Source organism: Dasypus novemcinctus, chromosome 18 (genome assembly GCF_030445035.2).
Source record: "Dasypus novemcinctus isolate mDasNov1 chromosome 18, mDasNov1.1.hap2, whole genome shotgun sequence".
Lineage (NCBI taxonomy): Eukaryota > Metazoa > Chordata > Mammalia > Cingulata > Dasypodidae > Dasypus > Dasypus novemcinctus.
Window position 1 is genome coordinate 22,584,107 of NC_080690.1, and position 14,832 is coordinate 22,598,938.

At 39.8% G+C, this 14,832-nt stretch overlaps 1 protein-coding gene across 4 annotated transcripts in view; it reads right to left on the minus strand.

The window, feature by feature from the left end:
* Positions 1-14,832, minus strand: part of CTCF (CCCTC-binding factor) — a 45,471-nt gene that overhangs the window by 26,291 nt on the left and 4,348 nt on the right. For all 4 annotated transcript variants that reach the window (XR_011646287.1, XM_004459681.5, XM_058279851.2 and 1 more), the window contains one exon: positions 14,715-14,831. The gene's annotated coding sequence lies outside the window, so the exon portion shown is untranslated. Of the gene's footprint in view, positions 1-14,714; position 14,832 lie in introns of those variants that run through there.

Consider the following 14,832-nt stretch of genomic DNA (forward strand, 5'->3'; position numbering starts at 1 on the left):
TTCCTGGGGCTCCAGCTCAAGACTCCAGCATCAAACTCCAACATCAAAACCGCCAACTCTGTTCTTTATTTACCATGTCTTTTATCTGTGAGTCCCTACCCACCAGTGGGTTGGGGACTCAACACTCTATTGACATGGCCCGATCAAAGCCCTAATCATAATTTCATCATGCCCAGGTACAGACCAGTTAACAAACATAATCCAGTATCTGTTTTTGGAATTCATAACTATATTAAACTGCCACAGTCATGTTTATGGAATCCCAGAGCTCTGTACCCTTTGCGACCATACCTTCCACTGATCAAATCTCACCTCTGAATACTTTCCTGCTGGGCATCTTCCACATTAGTGTCTACTGCCTAGCCCCCTCCCAGCTCAAGTCATCCCCTACACTGAAGCCTTCTCAACCCTGACCAGTGCAGAGTGACCTCAAGTTTATTTTGCTTTTGCTTTAGGATTCTGTTCTATATCTATGCCTCTTTTCCCCGAAGAGACTGTTTGCTTTTTACCCCTGTAACCCATATAGTAATGAACACAAAATGGTGTTAGGTAAACAGAAAACACTCAAATATCAGGGAAGCAGATGTGGCTCAAATGATAAGAGCTTCTGCCTACTATATGGAGGACCCGGGTTCTATCCCTGGGGCCTCCTGGTGAAAAAGAAGAGAAAGCATGCCCGCATGGTGAGCCAAAGCTCGTGGGAGTGCCTGCATGGAGAGCCAGTGCCTGCACAAATGCCTGTGTGGTGAACCAGTGCCCGCATGGTGTGACAGTGCCTGTCTAAGTGAGTCATGCAACAAGATGATGACGCATCATAAGAGAGACTAGGGGAGAGTCAAGGTGAAGCACCACAGAAACCAGGAACTAAGGTGGCACAATTGACAGGAAACCTCTCTCCACATCAGAGATCTCCAGGATTGAATCCTAGTGAATCCCAGAGGAGAGAAAATGAAAAGAGAAGACAATACAGATAGCAAAAACAGCAGGGCGGGAGGAGGGGAAGGAGGGGAAAATAAATAAATAAATCCTAAAAAAAAAAAATTCACGTATCAGTGACACTATGAAACATGTATAAATGGTTCCTGCATATGACAGAACAGGAAGGGAATGTGGAAAAATAAAATACTGTTTTATTTTTCACATAGCTTCACTATATGAATTTATTTCCTTTATTGCTGTATTTGGGTCATTCCTTAAATAGAGAAAAACCAAAAGTCCTAAGGGCACAATTATAGGTTAAATAAAAACCCCTGCTATGTGAAAATAAAAACTAATTGTTAATACACTAATTTTTGAAGACATTAAGATTTTCATCTGATAGTATGGCTATATTGAAAATGTGCCAGGTACTTCCCAAAGAAAAACAACCAAAGTGGCCTTTTATACACACCACTGCAGAGTTGAGTCATTTGAGAAGACTGGTTATTGTAAAATATACATGTACTAATAATAATCTATATGAACTGAGAAAAAGATAGTAGAGAAGGAAGATTTCCAGTAATCTATTTTATAAATAAAATCACCACAGCATTTTATTTAATATGCTCTTGTTTTTCATAAGGGACAGCTAACTGCTAAAAACCCCAGCTTATTTCCTGGCCCAGGTCAGAGGATTGTCTACACTCCCTTGGCAGGAGAGAGCAGTCCCGAGTCTCCATAAGCTTCTGCTGAAACAGTCTAACATGAAGGCCACCTAATAACTAGCCTTCAGACTGAATACAAGCCTTCAGACAATATTAGGTGGCAGAAGAGGTGATATCTTGAAGGTTTTTCTTTCCTAGATCTATAAATTAGAAGAATATTTTTATCTAGAAGACTGAAAGGCCTGTAGTATAGTATTCTGACCATAGGGAAAATTAAGTGACATTATGACAAGAAAAAAAGGAATTAAAAATAAGTAAACAATAAATAAAAATAAAGAGAATGAAAAAAAATAGTTTCTTCTGAGAACTAAAGGAAAAGCTAAGCAATTTTAATTAGATGCAGGATACTGGTCAAAGAAAATAAAAGTATTCACCCTTCTAGAACAAAAGCTAGGTTTAAAAAGTCAAATAGAATAACCATTTTACTCTGCTATTCCTGAAAATATTCATACCATCCTCTTATCTGACAGCTTAAGGTATATCAAAGTATCAAAACCATTAATGGGAAAAAAAAACCATTAATGGCTATGAACTAATACCAGGCAAGCTGCAGACGGCAGTAAAGAAAATGGAGGGGCTGGGTGGAAAAGGATAATATGAGTTAGTCCAAGACACAGAAAAATATTAGCGATGACTTATTTCACGGCTAACAGAAATAGTAGAAGCCTTTATCTGAAGCAGCACCAACCCATTTAGTCACACATAATGCCCCTCTCTTCCCTTTTCTCTTCCATTAACTTTACAAAGAAGAGTTGGGGCTTTTTTACTTTTATTTTTAAAGAAGAAATTAAAAGGGAAATAAATGATATCTTAAGTTAAAAAAAGTTAAGAGCATTCCAGTATTTTGTAACAATCCCCTTCTCCCATTTGCTAATATTAAAGGGTATGGTTAAAACAAAATTATCCTAATAGTTACTTGAGAAAACATATTTAAGTAGCTTTGAATCTAGGAAATGCACACTAACAACATATTTGTAGCAGCAACTGTGAAACCAATATAGAAAGAGGTGAAAGAATCCTTTTGCTACAAAGAATAAGAAGTGTTAAACCAAGAATTCTTTTATTAAGAGGTGTCTGGTCTGGTGCTGGGTATACATGAATTTCTCTTTTAATTACTTTTCAAAAAAAAAAAAAGCAGCAGCTTTAACTGTTCTTTTAAAAGTTAATACAGGGAAACGGACTTTGGCCCAGTGGTTAGGGCGTCCGTCTACCATATGGGAGGTCCGTGGTTCAAACCCCGGGCCTCCTTGACCCGTGTGGAGCTGGCCGTGCGCAGTGCTGATGCGCGCAAGGAGTGCCGTGCCACGCAAGGGTGTCCCCCGCGTGGGGGAGCCCCACGCGCAAGGAGTGCGCCCGTGAGGAAAAGCCGCCCAGCGTGAAAAGAAAGAGCAGCCTGCCCAGGAATGGCGCCGCCCACACTTCCCGTGCCGCTGACCACAACAGAAGCGGACAAAGAAACAAGACGCAGCAAATAGACACCGAGAACAGACAACCAGGGGAGGGGGGGAAATTAAATAAATAAATAAATCTTTGAAATAAATAAATAAATAAATAAAAGTTAATACAAGAGGGGTGTTAGGTTACTGTATGCCAATGAATGAAGAAGAGCAGAGAGAAAAAACATGTGCTCGGCAGACAGCCTTCCTTCAGGACTGTGACATCCAGAGTGCTGAGTCCCAGAAAAGGTTTGTCTTCTGCACAGGGCTTGGTTCTCAGGGAGTAACACATATGGTAGGGAGACAGGTGAAAAGAAGCTACATATATGACAAATGCTGTAATGGGGTTAAATACTTCTGTCTCCACTCCAACAGAGAACAGCATAGGTGGGTGAAAGAGGGCTTCAAGGAGAAAAGAAATGCTAGGGCTGGATCTTAAAGGATGAGACGGACCTTGCCAGACAAACTACAGTAGAGAGGAACATTCCAGCAAAGAGAAAATGGGAAATATTAAGTATGTACAGAATTAGATAAATTCTGTTCAGAAGAAATTCAATGTAACCAAGTGGCCCTCAAATTTATTACCAAGATTTGGTTTCAGGGGCCATGTTCCAGACCCTCATTACAGAGAGCCTGTTTATTTCATTTACTGAACATTTATACATGAAACAGAAGACAAAGCTTATTGGGACTTAACATTCTGGTGCCACAGTACTGACTGGAGCCTGCCTTCCAACCATATGCTGTCTCTCACCACTTCCCTATAGCCCTTAAAATGACACTTGTGCTGGATACAACAACCTAATGTCCTACTTCTTCCTGTTCTCCTAAGGGTGACTACATCAAGGACCATCAGCACCCTCTTTACCTTGCTTGTGGTCCACAACCCTGATAAAGTAACTCACAGTCGTTGTCTTTGGAAAAGTGCTATAGTATCACTATTTGGAATATGAGAAAGGCTGAGGATTATCTATGGCAAGTCTATCACCTTGGAAAAAGTATATCATAAAACAGGAATAAATCACACACATACATACACACACACACACATACAAACATTGTAGGAGTTACAGAACACCTAACAGATACATCTATGGATTTTGGGGCAGGCTCTATCTGAGCAGTGGTTCTCAAACTTGGTTGGCAATGTGTCAGCATTATCTGATAAGCTTTATTTATTTATTTTAACACCTTCAAAGATTTTATTTCCAAATAGGATCACATCACAGGTGTGGGGGTTAAGATTTGAAGATATCTATTTAGGGGACACAATTCAATCCTTAACAGTGGTTATAACGGGTTTAGAAGACAAAACCAACAGTTTTGTGGAATTACTGCAGAAATCTTCAAAATCTCTAATGCCTCCTAACAACACTTAAGTATTTTGATCTGTTCACATACATTATTAATATATATTGATTTCCAAATTTTAGAAGTTTACATCATTACAATGGATAGAATATCTGGAATATTTTTAAAAAATGACATTTTAGAACCATCATTGCTTTTAAATGTATCCAGAAGAATCTAAATTCCATACCAAATTGATACAACTCAAAATCCTTTTAAAATGCGTAACATCTCTTCTTCAATAGTTGTAAATTTTAAATCACGACTTTTACACCTTGAGCATATTCTAATGAAAAACACTATGTATTTGGCTGACAATCTATAAAAGCTAAAGATCCCCAGAAATTTTGATTCAGTAAGTCTGGGGTGAGGTACAGCTTAGTTGTAAAAGGTCCCCAGGTGATTCTGATATAATAGTTCTTCTACTGATCAGGGTTCAGAAGTGACTACCTTAGAACACAGTAACATTCACCCTAAATACAAGTCTACATAAATCCTAGCTTCTCAAATATCCACAATTTTCTCCTATGAGAGTTTTTTCATTCAATCTTTAAATAAAAACCTACAAAACCTACCTCAAAACTAACATGATTCCCATATAAGCAATAATGGAACATGTAACTCAATGAAGGAGTCCTGAAGTTGAAGTTTCACCTACATCCTGAATACCACCAATATTAGATCTCTCTATGGGAAGCGAGTGTGGCTCAACTGATAGAGCATCCGTCTACCACAGGGAGGGCCCAGGGTTCAATACTCAGGGCCTCCTGACTCATGTGGTGAGCTGGCCCATGCGCAGTGCTGCCGTGTGGAAGGAGTACTGTGCCATGCAGGGGCACCCCCATGTAGGGGTGCCCCACACGCAAGTAGTGTGCCCCGCAAGGAGAGCTGTCCTGCATGAAAAAAAGCAGAGCCTGTGCAGGAGTGGTGCCACACAAAGGGAGAGCTGATGCAGTAAGATGACACAACAAAAAGAGACGCAGTTTCCCAGTGCCGCCTGACAATGCAAGCGGACACAGAAGAACACACACAGCAAACAGACACAGAGCAGACAACAGAGGTGAAGGGGAGGGAAGAAAATAAAAATAAATCTTAAAAAAAAAAAAAAAAAAAAGATCTTTCTAGGTGGACTGGATGAGCTCAAGAAAATGTCTTTGAATAAAGACCAAGAAAATGTCTTTGAATAAAGACAAAGAAACAGTAAAAATAAATAAAAATAAGTCATCTTCACTGAGTAAACAGTATGTTAGTATAAAACATGGATAATAGTTAAAGAGTTATTCAATAAAATTAGGGAAGTGGACTTGGCCCAGTGGATAGGGAGTCCGTCTACCACATGGGAGGTCCACGGTTCAAATCCCGGGTCTCTCTGACCCATATGGAGCTGGCCCACGCGCAGTGCTGATGCACGCAGGGAATGCCCTGCCACGCAGGGGTGTCCCCGCGTAGGGGAGCCCCACACGCAGGGAGTGCACCCCATAAGGAGAGCCGCCCAGTGCGAAAAGAAAGTGTAGCCTGTCCAGGAATGGCACCACACACACACACACACACGATGATGCAACAAAAAGAAACACAGATTCCTATGTTTCTGACAACAGAAGCGGACAAAGAAGAACACACAGCAAATGGACACAGAGAGCAGACAATGGGGAGGGGGGCTGGGGGGGAAGGGGAGAGAAGTAAATAAAATATAAATCTTTAAAAAAAAATAAATAAAATAAAATGAGTAAAAGAAAAAGTATACCCATGTGTAGGACACAATATATACAGAAACCTAAACAACAAAAGTAAAAAAATATTTCTTTGAAGTAATACTAGATTATGGAAACAAATAATCTGTCAACTTGGTTACTCCGTAAGAACATAGATGGGGAGTGGATGTGGCTCAAGTTGTGTGCCCATCTCCCACAAGGGAGGTTCCAGGTTCAGTTCCCAGTACCTCCTGAAAAATAACCAAAAAACAAACAACAAGGGAAGCAATGTTCCTCAAGCAGTTAAGTACCTGCTTTCCACATATGAGGTCCAGGGTTTGGCTCTTAGTGCCTCCTAAAAAACAAAGACAAACAACAAACAAACTAAAAAACAATTCAGGGGAGCCAAGGTGGCTCAGTGGCTGAGTACTGGCTTCCCACTTATGAGGTCTAAGGTTTAATCCCTGGCTCCCAGTACCTAAAGAAAAAAAAGGAATATAGAAAAAAATATAGGGAAGAAGGAAATTAACAACAGCAATAGTTTAACCAAGAAATTGGGAAAAAAGGACCTAAATTTATAAATAACCAGATACAGCAAGGAGAGAGGAAGAAACAAAACCCCTGCCTGACAAAAGAATAGAAAGACAAAAAAAAAAAAAAACCATATAAAATATAGTCCAAAGATGAAACCAAGATTTATTATTTTATACACTCAACATATAACATAAGGACAGAAAATTATAATGTATAAATCATATCAGACACATGAGAAGTACTTAAAAAAAACTACAGTATTTGCTAGCATTATAGAACAGTACTGTGTCATACCTCTGTGAATGTAAAATATCTTGTACCTGCTATTTGATATGTGATAGTGACCATATTATACCAGAACTTTACATAATACCAAAATTTATTTAAATAAACTGTAGTGTACTGAAATAATTTAGAACTTCTCAGTGGTCCAACTGGAATACATTAGAAATACAAGTACGAGCAACACAGGCCTCCAAGGATGGTCTGTTTTTTTTTCACGGAGAGATTATCAAAGGATTGTGAAAAAAGAGTCCTGGATTAAGATGAAAAAGCTCAAAATCTAACAGCCCACTGGGTTGTATATATGTTATAATAACAAAATGTAAAAAAAAAAAAAAAAAAAAATCATTAACAGCCCTAGAATTAGAAACCAAGCTTCGGTATTAGCCAGAGCCTAGGAATGTGCTGTATACATGGACATACTTTTTGAAGTTGGTGACCTATCAAAAAATTCTGACAAACATACTGAAAATCTAATGTGTGCCAGCACACAAATGTACTTCACTCATGAGTAGTCATGTACAGGTTCCACACTGTTTTTCCAGAGATACAGAGGAATGCATGTTTCTCTGCCAACAGATTTAAAAAACTGAATGTCTATCAAATTAGCTACAGAATCAAATGCAGCATATTCTATGAAACCCAGAGACTATTCAGAGTCAGTCAAGGGGAGAACAACAAAAGACTTATACCCATGACTTTGTGTAAATCACTTCACCTCTTACTCGGTTTCCTTACTGTAAAATGAGGGGATTTTTTCTGGCTTTAATGTCCTACCCATTTTTAAGTTATCAACTAGATTATTCCTTACAAATAAGAAGGAAACTGAAACCACCATTTTATAGCTAAATAAATTAGATAGGAAATTTTAACAACTACACAAAGTAAGGTTGTACAAAAGAGCATGGAGCAAAGCGCAGTTCTCTGACTTCCCAGTTCCCTTGTCTAGAATCCAGAAATTAGAGAGGAGTCTCTGAAGCACACCATTCTACTGAGTGGCATTTACACCTGCACACAGTTCAAAGAGCTTAAAAAGAAGTTTCTGTCTCAGGCAAAAGTACCACAAACATAAGATACCATATAGCAGACTGGCCCTTTTTTTCCTCCATTAGGATATGTTTTTCTTCAAAAGCCCTGACCAACTTAAGAAATTTTATAGGGAAACAGATATGGCTCAACCAATTGGGCTCTCGTTTACCATACATCCTAGAGGGCAAGCTGGCCCACGCGGTGAGCTGGCCGACGTGATGTGCTGGCCCATGTGGGTATGCATTCCTGCACAGGAATGCCACCTAGCTCAGGAAAAGCTGCCCTGCACAGGAGTGCCAGGTGATGCGGAGAGCTGGTGCTGCTCTACCGTATTTGAGGTCACCACTGCAACTTGCCTGGACCAATGCAATGGCCTCCTAACTAGTTTCCCTGCTTTCTCTTTTGTTTACCTAAACCCTGCCCCTCGTTTTTCACACAGTTTGTCACAGGTTTCTAAAACGTAAACCAGCAAGGAAACTTTTCTTCTGAAACTTCTTATGCTGAAAACCTCGTGCTAAAATCTAAACTCAAATGACCTATAGGATTCTGCAGGGCCTTATCAGCAGATCCCCATTCAGCCTCATACACTCTGCTCTAATCACAATGAATTGCTTTCAGTACTCTGAACATTTCAGGCTTCTCTTCTGCCTTTAGGTCAGGGGTTCTGAAAAAGGGGTTAGTGAACTTGAATTGAAATTTAAAAAAACATTATTCTTGTGGGGACATGTTGGTGTGGGTGTGACATAGTTATTAAATAATACACAGTACAGTGTGGACTTAGTAAGGAGTCTGTGGTTTTCACCTGACTGGCAAAGGGATCATGGAACAAAAAAGGTTAAGAATCTCTGCTTTAGGCCTTTGTACATGCCATTCCCTCTTCTAGGAACACAGAAGCAATTTGACATCTACATATTTATCCTACTATGCATACAAACACTAGTACATGTGCGCAAAGATCTACATACCAGAAGGGCTACAGTGTTTTTCTTTCTTTCTTTTTAGTTTTCTCTCTACCCCCCCCCCCCCAATTGTCTGCTCTCTGTGTCCATTCGCTGTGTGTTCTGTAACCACGTCTATCCTTATCAGCGGCACCGGGAATCTGTAATTCTTTTTGTTGCGTCAGCTTGTGTCAGCTCTCCGTATGTGTGGCGCCATTCTTGGGCAGGCTTTACTTTCTTCCGCGCTGGGCGACTCTCCTTATGGGGTGCACTCCTTGCGGGTGGGGCTCCCCTATGCGGAGGACACCCCTGCGTGGCACAGCACTCCTTGCGCACATCAGCACTGCGCATGGGTCAGCTCCACACGGGTCAAGGAGGCCCGGGGTTTGAACCGTGGACCTCCCATGTGGTAGGCGGATGCCCTATCCATTGGGCCAAGTCCGCTTCCCTACAGGGTTTTTCCTTCCAGAACAATTGTATGCTACTATTTATGTTTTCTAAAAGCAATACATAAACATGTTTGTATTGCGTAAAATTTTCTCTGAAAGGATATATGAGAAACTGGTAATATTTATTGCCTCTGGGAAAGAAAATTGAGAGATCGGAGAAGGGAAAAAGTATCACTTTTCACTATTACCATTTTGAATTGTTTGAAATATTTCCCTCCATGTGCTTGTATTAGTTAATGAAAATTTAAATGTATAGTCCAATTGCATTTTTTTATGATCCAGAATTTTAACTTTTTAAAAAGTCTTTTTGAAAAGATACATAAATCATAAAAGATGTTATATATATATATATATATATATTTTTTTTTAAGATTTATTTTTATTTATTTAATTCCCCTCCCCTCCCCCGGTTGTCTGTTTTCTGTGTCTTTTTGCTGCGTCTTGTTTCTTTGTCCGCTTCTGTTGTCGTCAGCGGCAAGGGAAGTGTGGGCGGCGCCATTCCTCGGCAGGCTGCTCCCTCCTTCGCGCTGGGCGGCTCTCCTTATGGGTGCACTCCATGCGCGTGGGGCTCCCCTACGCGGGGGACACCCCTGTGTGGCACGGCACTCCTTGCGCGCATCAGCACTGCGCATGGGCCAGCTCCACACGGGTCAAGGAGGCCCGGGGCTTGAACCGCGGGCCTCCCATGTGGTAGACGGACGCCCTAACCACTGGGCCAAAGTCCGTTTCCCAAAAGATGTTATATTAAAAAATACGAGGTTCCCACATACTCCATTTCCCGCCCCCCTCCGTATTTTGTTTTAAAAATTGTATTCTATGTACATACCTATTTATAAAAGTATAGAAAAAAGCCCAAAAGGAAGCACACCAAACTATTAACAGTATTTACCTCTGGGGAAAGAAAGGAATGGGGTTCTTTAGGTTCTAATATAATTCTACATCTATTAGTCTCTTACAAGAATGAAATAAAATATTACTTGGACTGTACACACATGCACAAAATATTTTTTGAAGATAAAATTCAAGTAAGGAAAATCAGAAGAAATGCCTCTGCAACCTCAATTCCCTTTAACACCTACGCAGATACATACATTCTGCCAGTACCCTCACTCTGTCTTTCTCTCCTCATGCGTGCACTTCTGTAACGGTGTTCTAGCTAGGCTCTTGAGTCCACTCAAGAAATCTACATGTTATTGCAAACTAAACTAAGAGACACCTCCTTTTATCATTTCATTATACTGATCAGAAAGTTTCAGTACTCCTTTCTACTGTATCAGACTCCTTTTTCCTTTTTAAAATTATACAAAGCAATAATAAAAAATTTAGATATACAAGATATACACATTTTGTTTTCTATATCTTCAGTCCCCCCACCCCTATAACGTATATTTACTCTCACACAAAAGATCAGATGGTACATACTGTTTGATAATCTGCTTTGTTCATGTCGTATGTCTCAAATAGCTTTTCACTGCAATATATTTTTATACATGGTATTCTATTATATGGATGTACCATAATTTAACCAGTCTCTATTTTTACCCCAAATCTAATTTTTTTTACTACTATTAAAAACTAGGAGATAACTCCTTTTATCATTTTTATTGTAAGTAGTTTTTACATATGCCCATTTAGTCTTTTTTCCCTAGGCATTCATTCAACAATTACTTATTAAACTTCTACTGTGTGTGCCAGCCAAGTTTTATTTTGGGGGGGGGGGGAGGAAAGGGGGTATTTTTATTCCATAATAGTAAATTAATATATTTTTGTAGTACTGGGTTTTTAAGAAAACTTCCTCATAAGTATTTTGCTGTTTGGTTAATACAGTCTTCCTAATTATCTTTTTTAGTAATTACACATTACTCCCAACATAGAATGTGACCCTGTTTACTTATCCATTCCGCTACTGCTCAACTGATAATTCTGATTAATCTAATGTCCTCATCAATAAAGTTCCAATTTACTTCATTTAGCTTTTGTATTGTCTGGTGGTCATCAATGCTTAGTTTAATGCAAAATATATACAATGACCACTACTGCTAAACTGAAGTTTAATAAAAACAAAATATTTTAAAAATTGAAAAAACAAAACAAAACACAATCACTTTACTTTTGTATAATACATGCATACAGTTTATGTGTGTGTGAGCTTATACATACACACATTCACACACAGATACATATTTCTTTCTCCTAACAATACTTCGTTTAACTGCTAGAAACTCTTAACAAGGTAGGGGTGTCATTTTACAAATAAAAAATGAGAGGCCCAAAGAAATCACCCCTCTGGACTTGCCCAAGGCCATACAGCTATTAGGATGCACGGCCAGGCCTTGCATCCCTAATAGGATCAAAATCAAATTCAATGTGCAGTGGGTGTAGCTCAGTGTTGAGTGCCTGCTTTGCATATAAGTCATGGGTTCAATCCCTAAATCTCCAAACAAACAAACCAAAAAAACCCACAAACAAAACAAAACAAATTCAATTTTATGCTTTTTATATTTCCTGTTACACCTAGATGAGGTCTCCCTTCCAGAAAGTCTTTCCCAACATCTCTTCCCAGCTCTTCAACTGAGCATCCCTCCTTGCACCCCGAACACACTTCTATCAGGACTTAACAACCTGAAATATTGGGGAGCTGTTAGCAAAATCAGTATACCTGAATTAATGAGACATTTGTTTCCAAAATTCTGTTTCAAAGAAATTACTGTTTTAGACCTGAATCTACTCACTGCTTTTTTTCTTTTATTATTCTCATGTCATTAGAATAAAACTTGAAGTAGCGGACTTGGCCCAGTGGTTAGGGCATTCGTCTACCACATGGGAGGTCTGCGGTTCAATTCCCGGGCCTCCTTGACCCGTGTGGAGCTGGACCATGCACAGTGCTGATGTGCACAAGGAGTGCCCTGCCACGCAGGGGTGTCCCCTGCATAGGGGAGCCCCACATGCAAGGAATGCACCCCGTAAGGAGAGCTGCCCAACGCGAAAGAAAGTGCAGCCTGCCCAGGAATGGTGCCACACATACGGAGAGCTGATACAACAAGATGACGCAGCAAAAAGAAACACAAATTCCCATGCTGCTGACAACAACAGAAGCGGACAAAGAAGAACACCCAGCAAATAGACACAGAGAACAGACAACTGGGGTGGGGGGTGGAGGGGAAGGGGAGAGAAATGAATAAATAAATAAATAAATCTTAAAAAAAAAAAAAAAGAATAAAACTTGAGGTCAAAATTTCTATGATTTGCTTGAGTCATCTAAAACTGCTTACCAACCTGTCCAGAGCTCTTGGGCTTGTAGGGTGTATGAAGGAACATGCATGTAAGCAGGCACCATATTCTATAGTAGGACACTACAGGGGACAAAGTAAGAGCAGCTCTGCATGGTAGAGCCGCTCTATAGCTCAAAAGTACTGCTTCTAAATGTTTCCACTGCAGTACCTATGTAAAGAGTGCTTCCCACTCCCAGGCACTCACTCCTCATTTTGTTGAAGACCTGTGTTATCTTAGACAGTCATACAAAGTTTACATTCTATTCTCCCCCAAATATTTGTTTTAATAATATATATATATAAATACTTTAAAATTACTTACCAGTTAAATTACTTAACTCATGGCCCCCTCAATGAGCATAATTGAAACTCCAAAAAGATGGGTCCTGCTTATCTTGTGACTTCAAATACCCCGAATCATACCACCTTGTACCCTAAAGGCATTCATATCCCAGTTTGAGAAACAGGGATCTAAACAATTAAGGTAGCTATAACACTTTTCCTAAACTCTTAAGAATAGTTTTTTCAATAGCTTTTCAAATCAGTATTGTTTCTTTTCTCAGCATATTAGTATACACTGTGTCAACACCCCTAAAAGAACTTGCAGGGCACAAGAATACTAACACACAGACCTTGTCCTTCCTACCTAGTAAGGCACCAAGCTGCCTGTTTGGAAAACTGAAGTTTGAAGAATAGTAGAATTTTTATTCCTATTCCCTTCCTCTTATTTGCTCCAGAAACAGCTTGCAAGAAAAATCTTAGTAGTCACTTAGATAATTCATTCATATAAGCTTATCTAATCTCAGCATTTGTAATTTCTACCTCTACAACCTTTTCACCATTATACAAGTACACTTAATCACTTAAATCATTTCCACATTTTTCTAGGGGATTAAAAAAAAGTGCTCTCTGGCAGTCTGAGAAGAAATAAGTATTTTTATACTCAAAACCCTACTGTAGGGAAACGGACTTTGGCCCAGTGGTTAGGGCGTCCGTCTACCATATGGGAGGTCCGCGGTTCAAACCCCGGGCCTCCTTGACCCGTGTGGAGCTGGCCATGCGCAGCGCTGATGCGTGCAAGGAGTGCCGTGCCACGCAAGGGTGTCCCCCGCGTGGGGAAGCCCCACGCGCAAGGAGTGCGCCCGTGAGGAAAGCCGCCCAGCGTGAAAAGAAAGTGCAGCCTGCCCAGGAATGGCGCCGCCCACACTTCCCGTGCCGCTGACGACAACAGAAGCAGACAAAGAAACAAGACGCAGCAAATAGACACCAAGAACAGACAACCAGGGGAGGGGGGGAAATTAAAATAAATAAATAAATCTTAAAAAAAAAAAACAAAAAAAAAACCCTACTGTATTGTTTTTAAGAACCCAAGCCCACAGGGTTACAGGAGACCCTGACATTTGATGGGTCTGTTTTGAGTTCCCTAACACATCCATTATATTTTACAGCAGAAATTGCAGGCTAAAATAAAATGAAAAGTTTTTGAGTCTTTAAAATGTTTTAAAAATTATTGCTAATGTAATGAATGTCACACGCTGATGCAAACATGAGCCATCAGCTAGGCTAACTCAAATTAATTAAGACAATTTTTATCTAAGATACCAGCTTTTCCAATAGGATTCCATCTGTTCCTCATCAAAATTACAAGCTGCCACAGGCCATAGACTTTTTTTTTTTCAGGTCATAAACATTTGAGGTCATTTGCCAATAGTCAAAATATACATTCCAAGGATTTATACAGAATAGCAGCCACCACTTCCAGAGATCTTCCAATATTCATGAGCAAAATGGTACTAAATGCTTTCTACACATTCTCATTAATCCTGAGACTAGCCTGAGATTAGTGGTATTATTCTCTTCTAAATGAAGAAAGAAGGATTAGAGGAGTTAAGTAACTTGTCCAGTGTCATCTAGCTATTAAGTGGCAGTGCTGAGGTTTAAACCCAGGACTCTCTGAAATCAAATCCTGTATGACCTCAACTATCCACCATCATGTATTTTCTACACCCAAGAACTATCCTCCAAATCTTTTAACCCCATGAGTTATATTGCTTTCATTTTCAAAACCAAGACAAGTAAATAGCATTTACCTCTCCGTGGCTGCAAAGTTAGTTCGAGGAGGAAAACCAGAATATAGCTCTCAAGCCCCTGCTCACCAAACTGACCACTAGTGCATCTTGTTCTTTGGCCTCAGATCTGAGATCATTC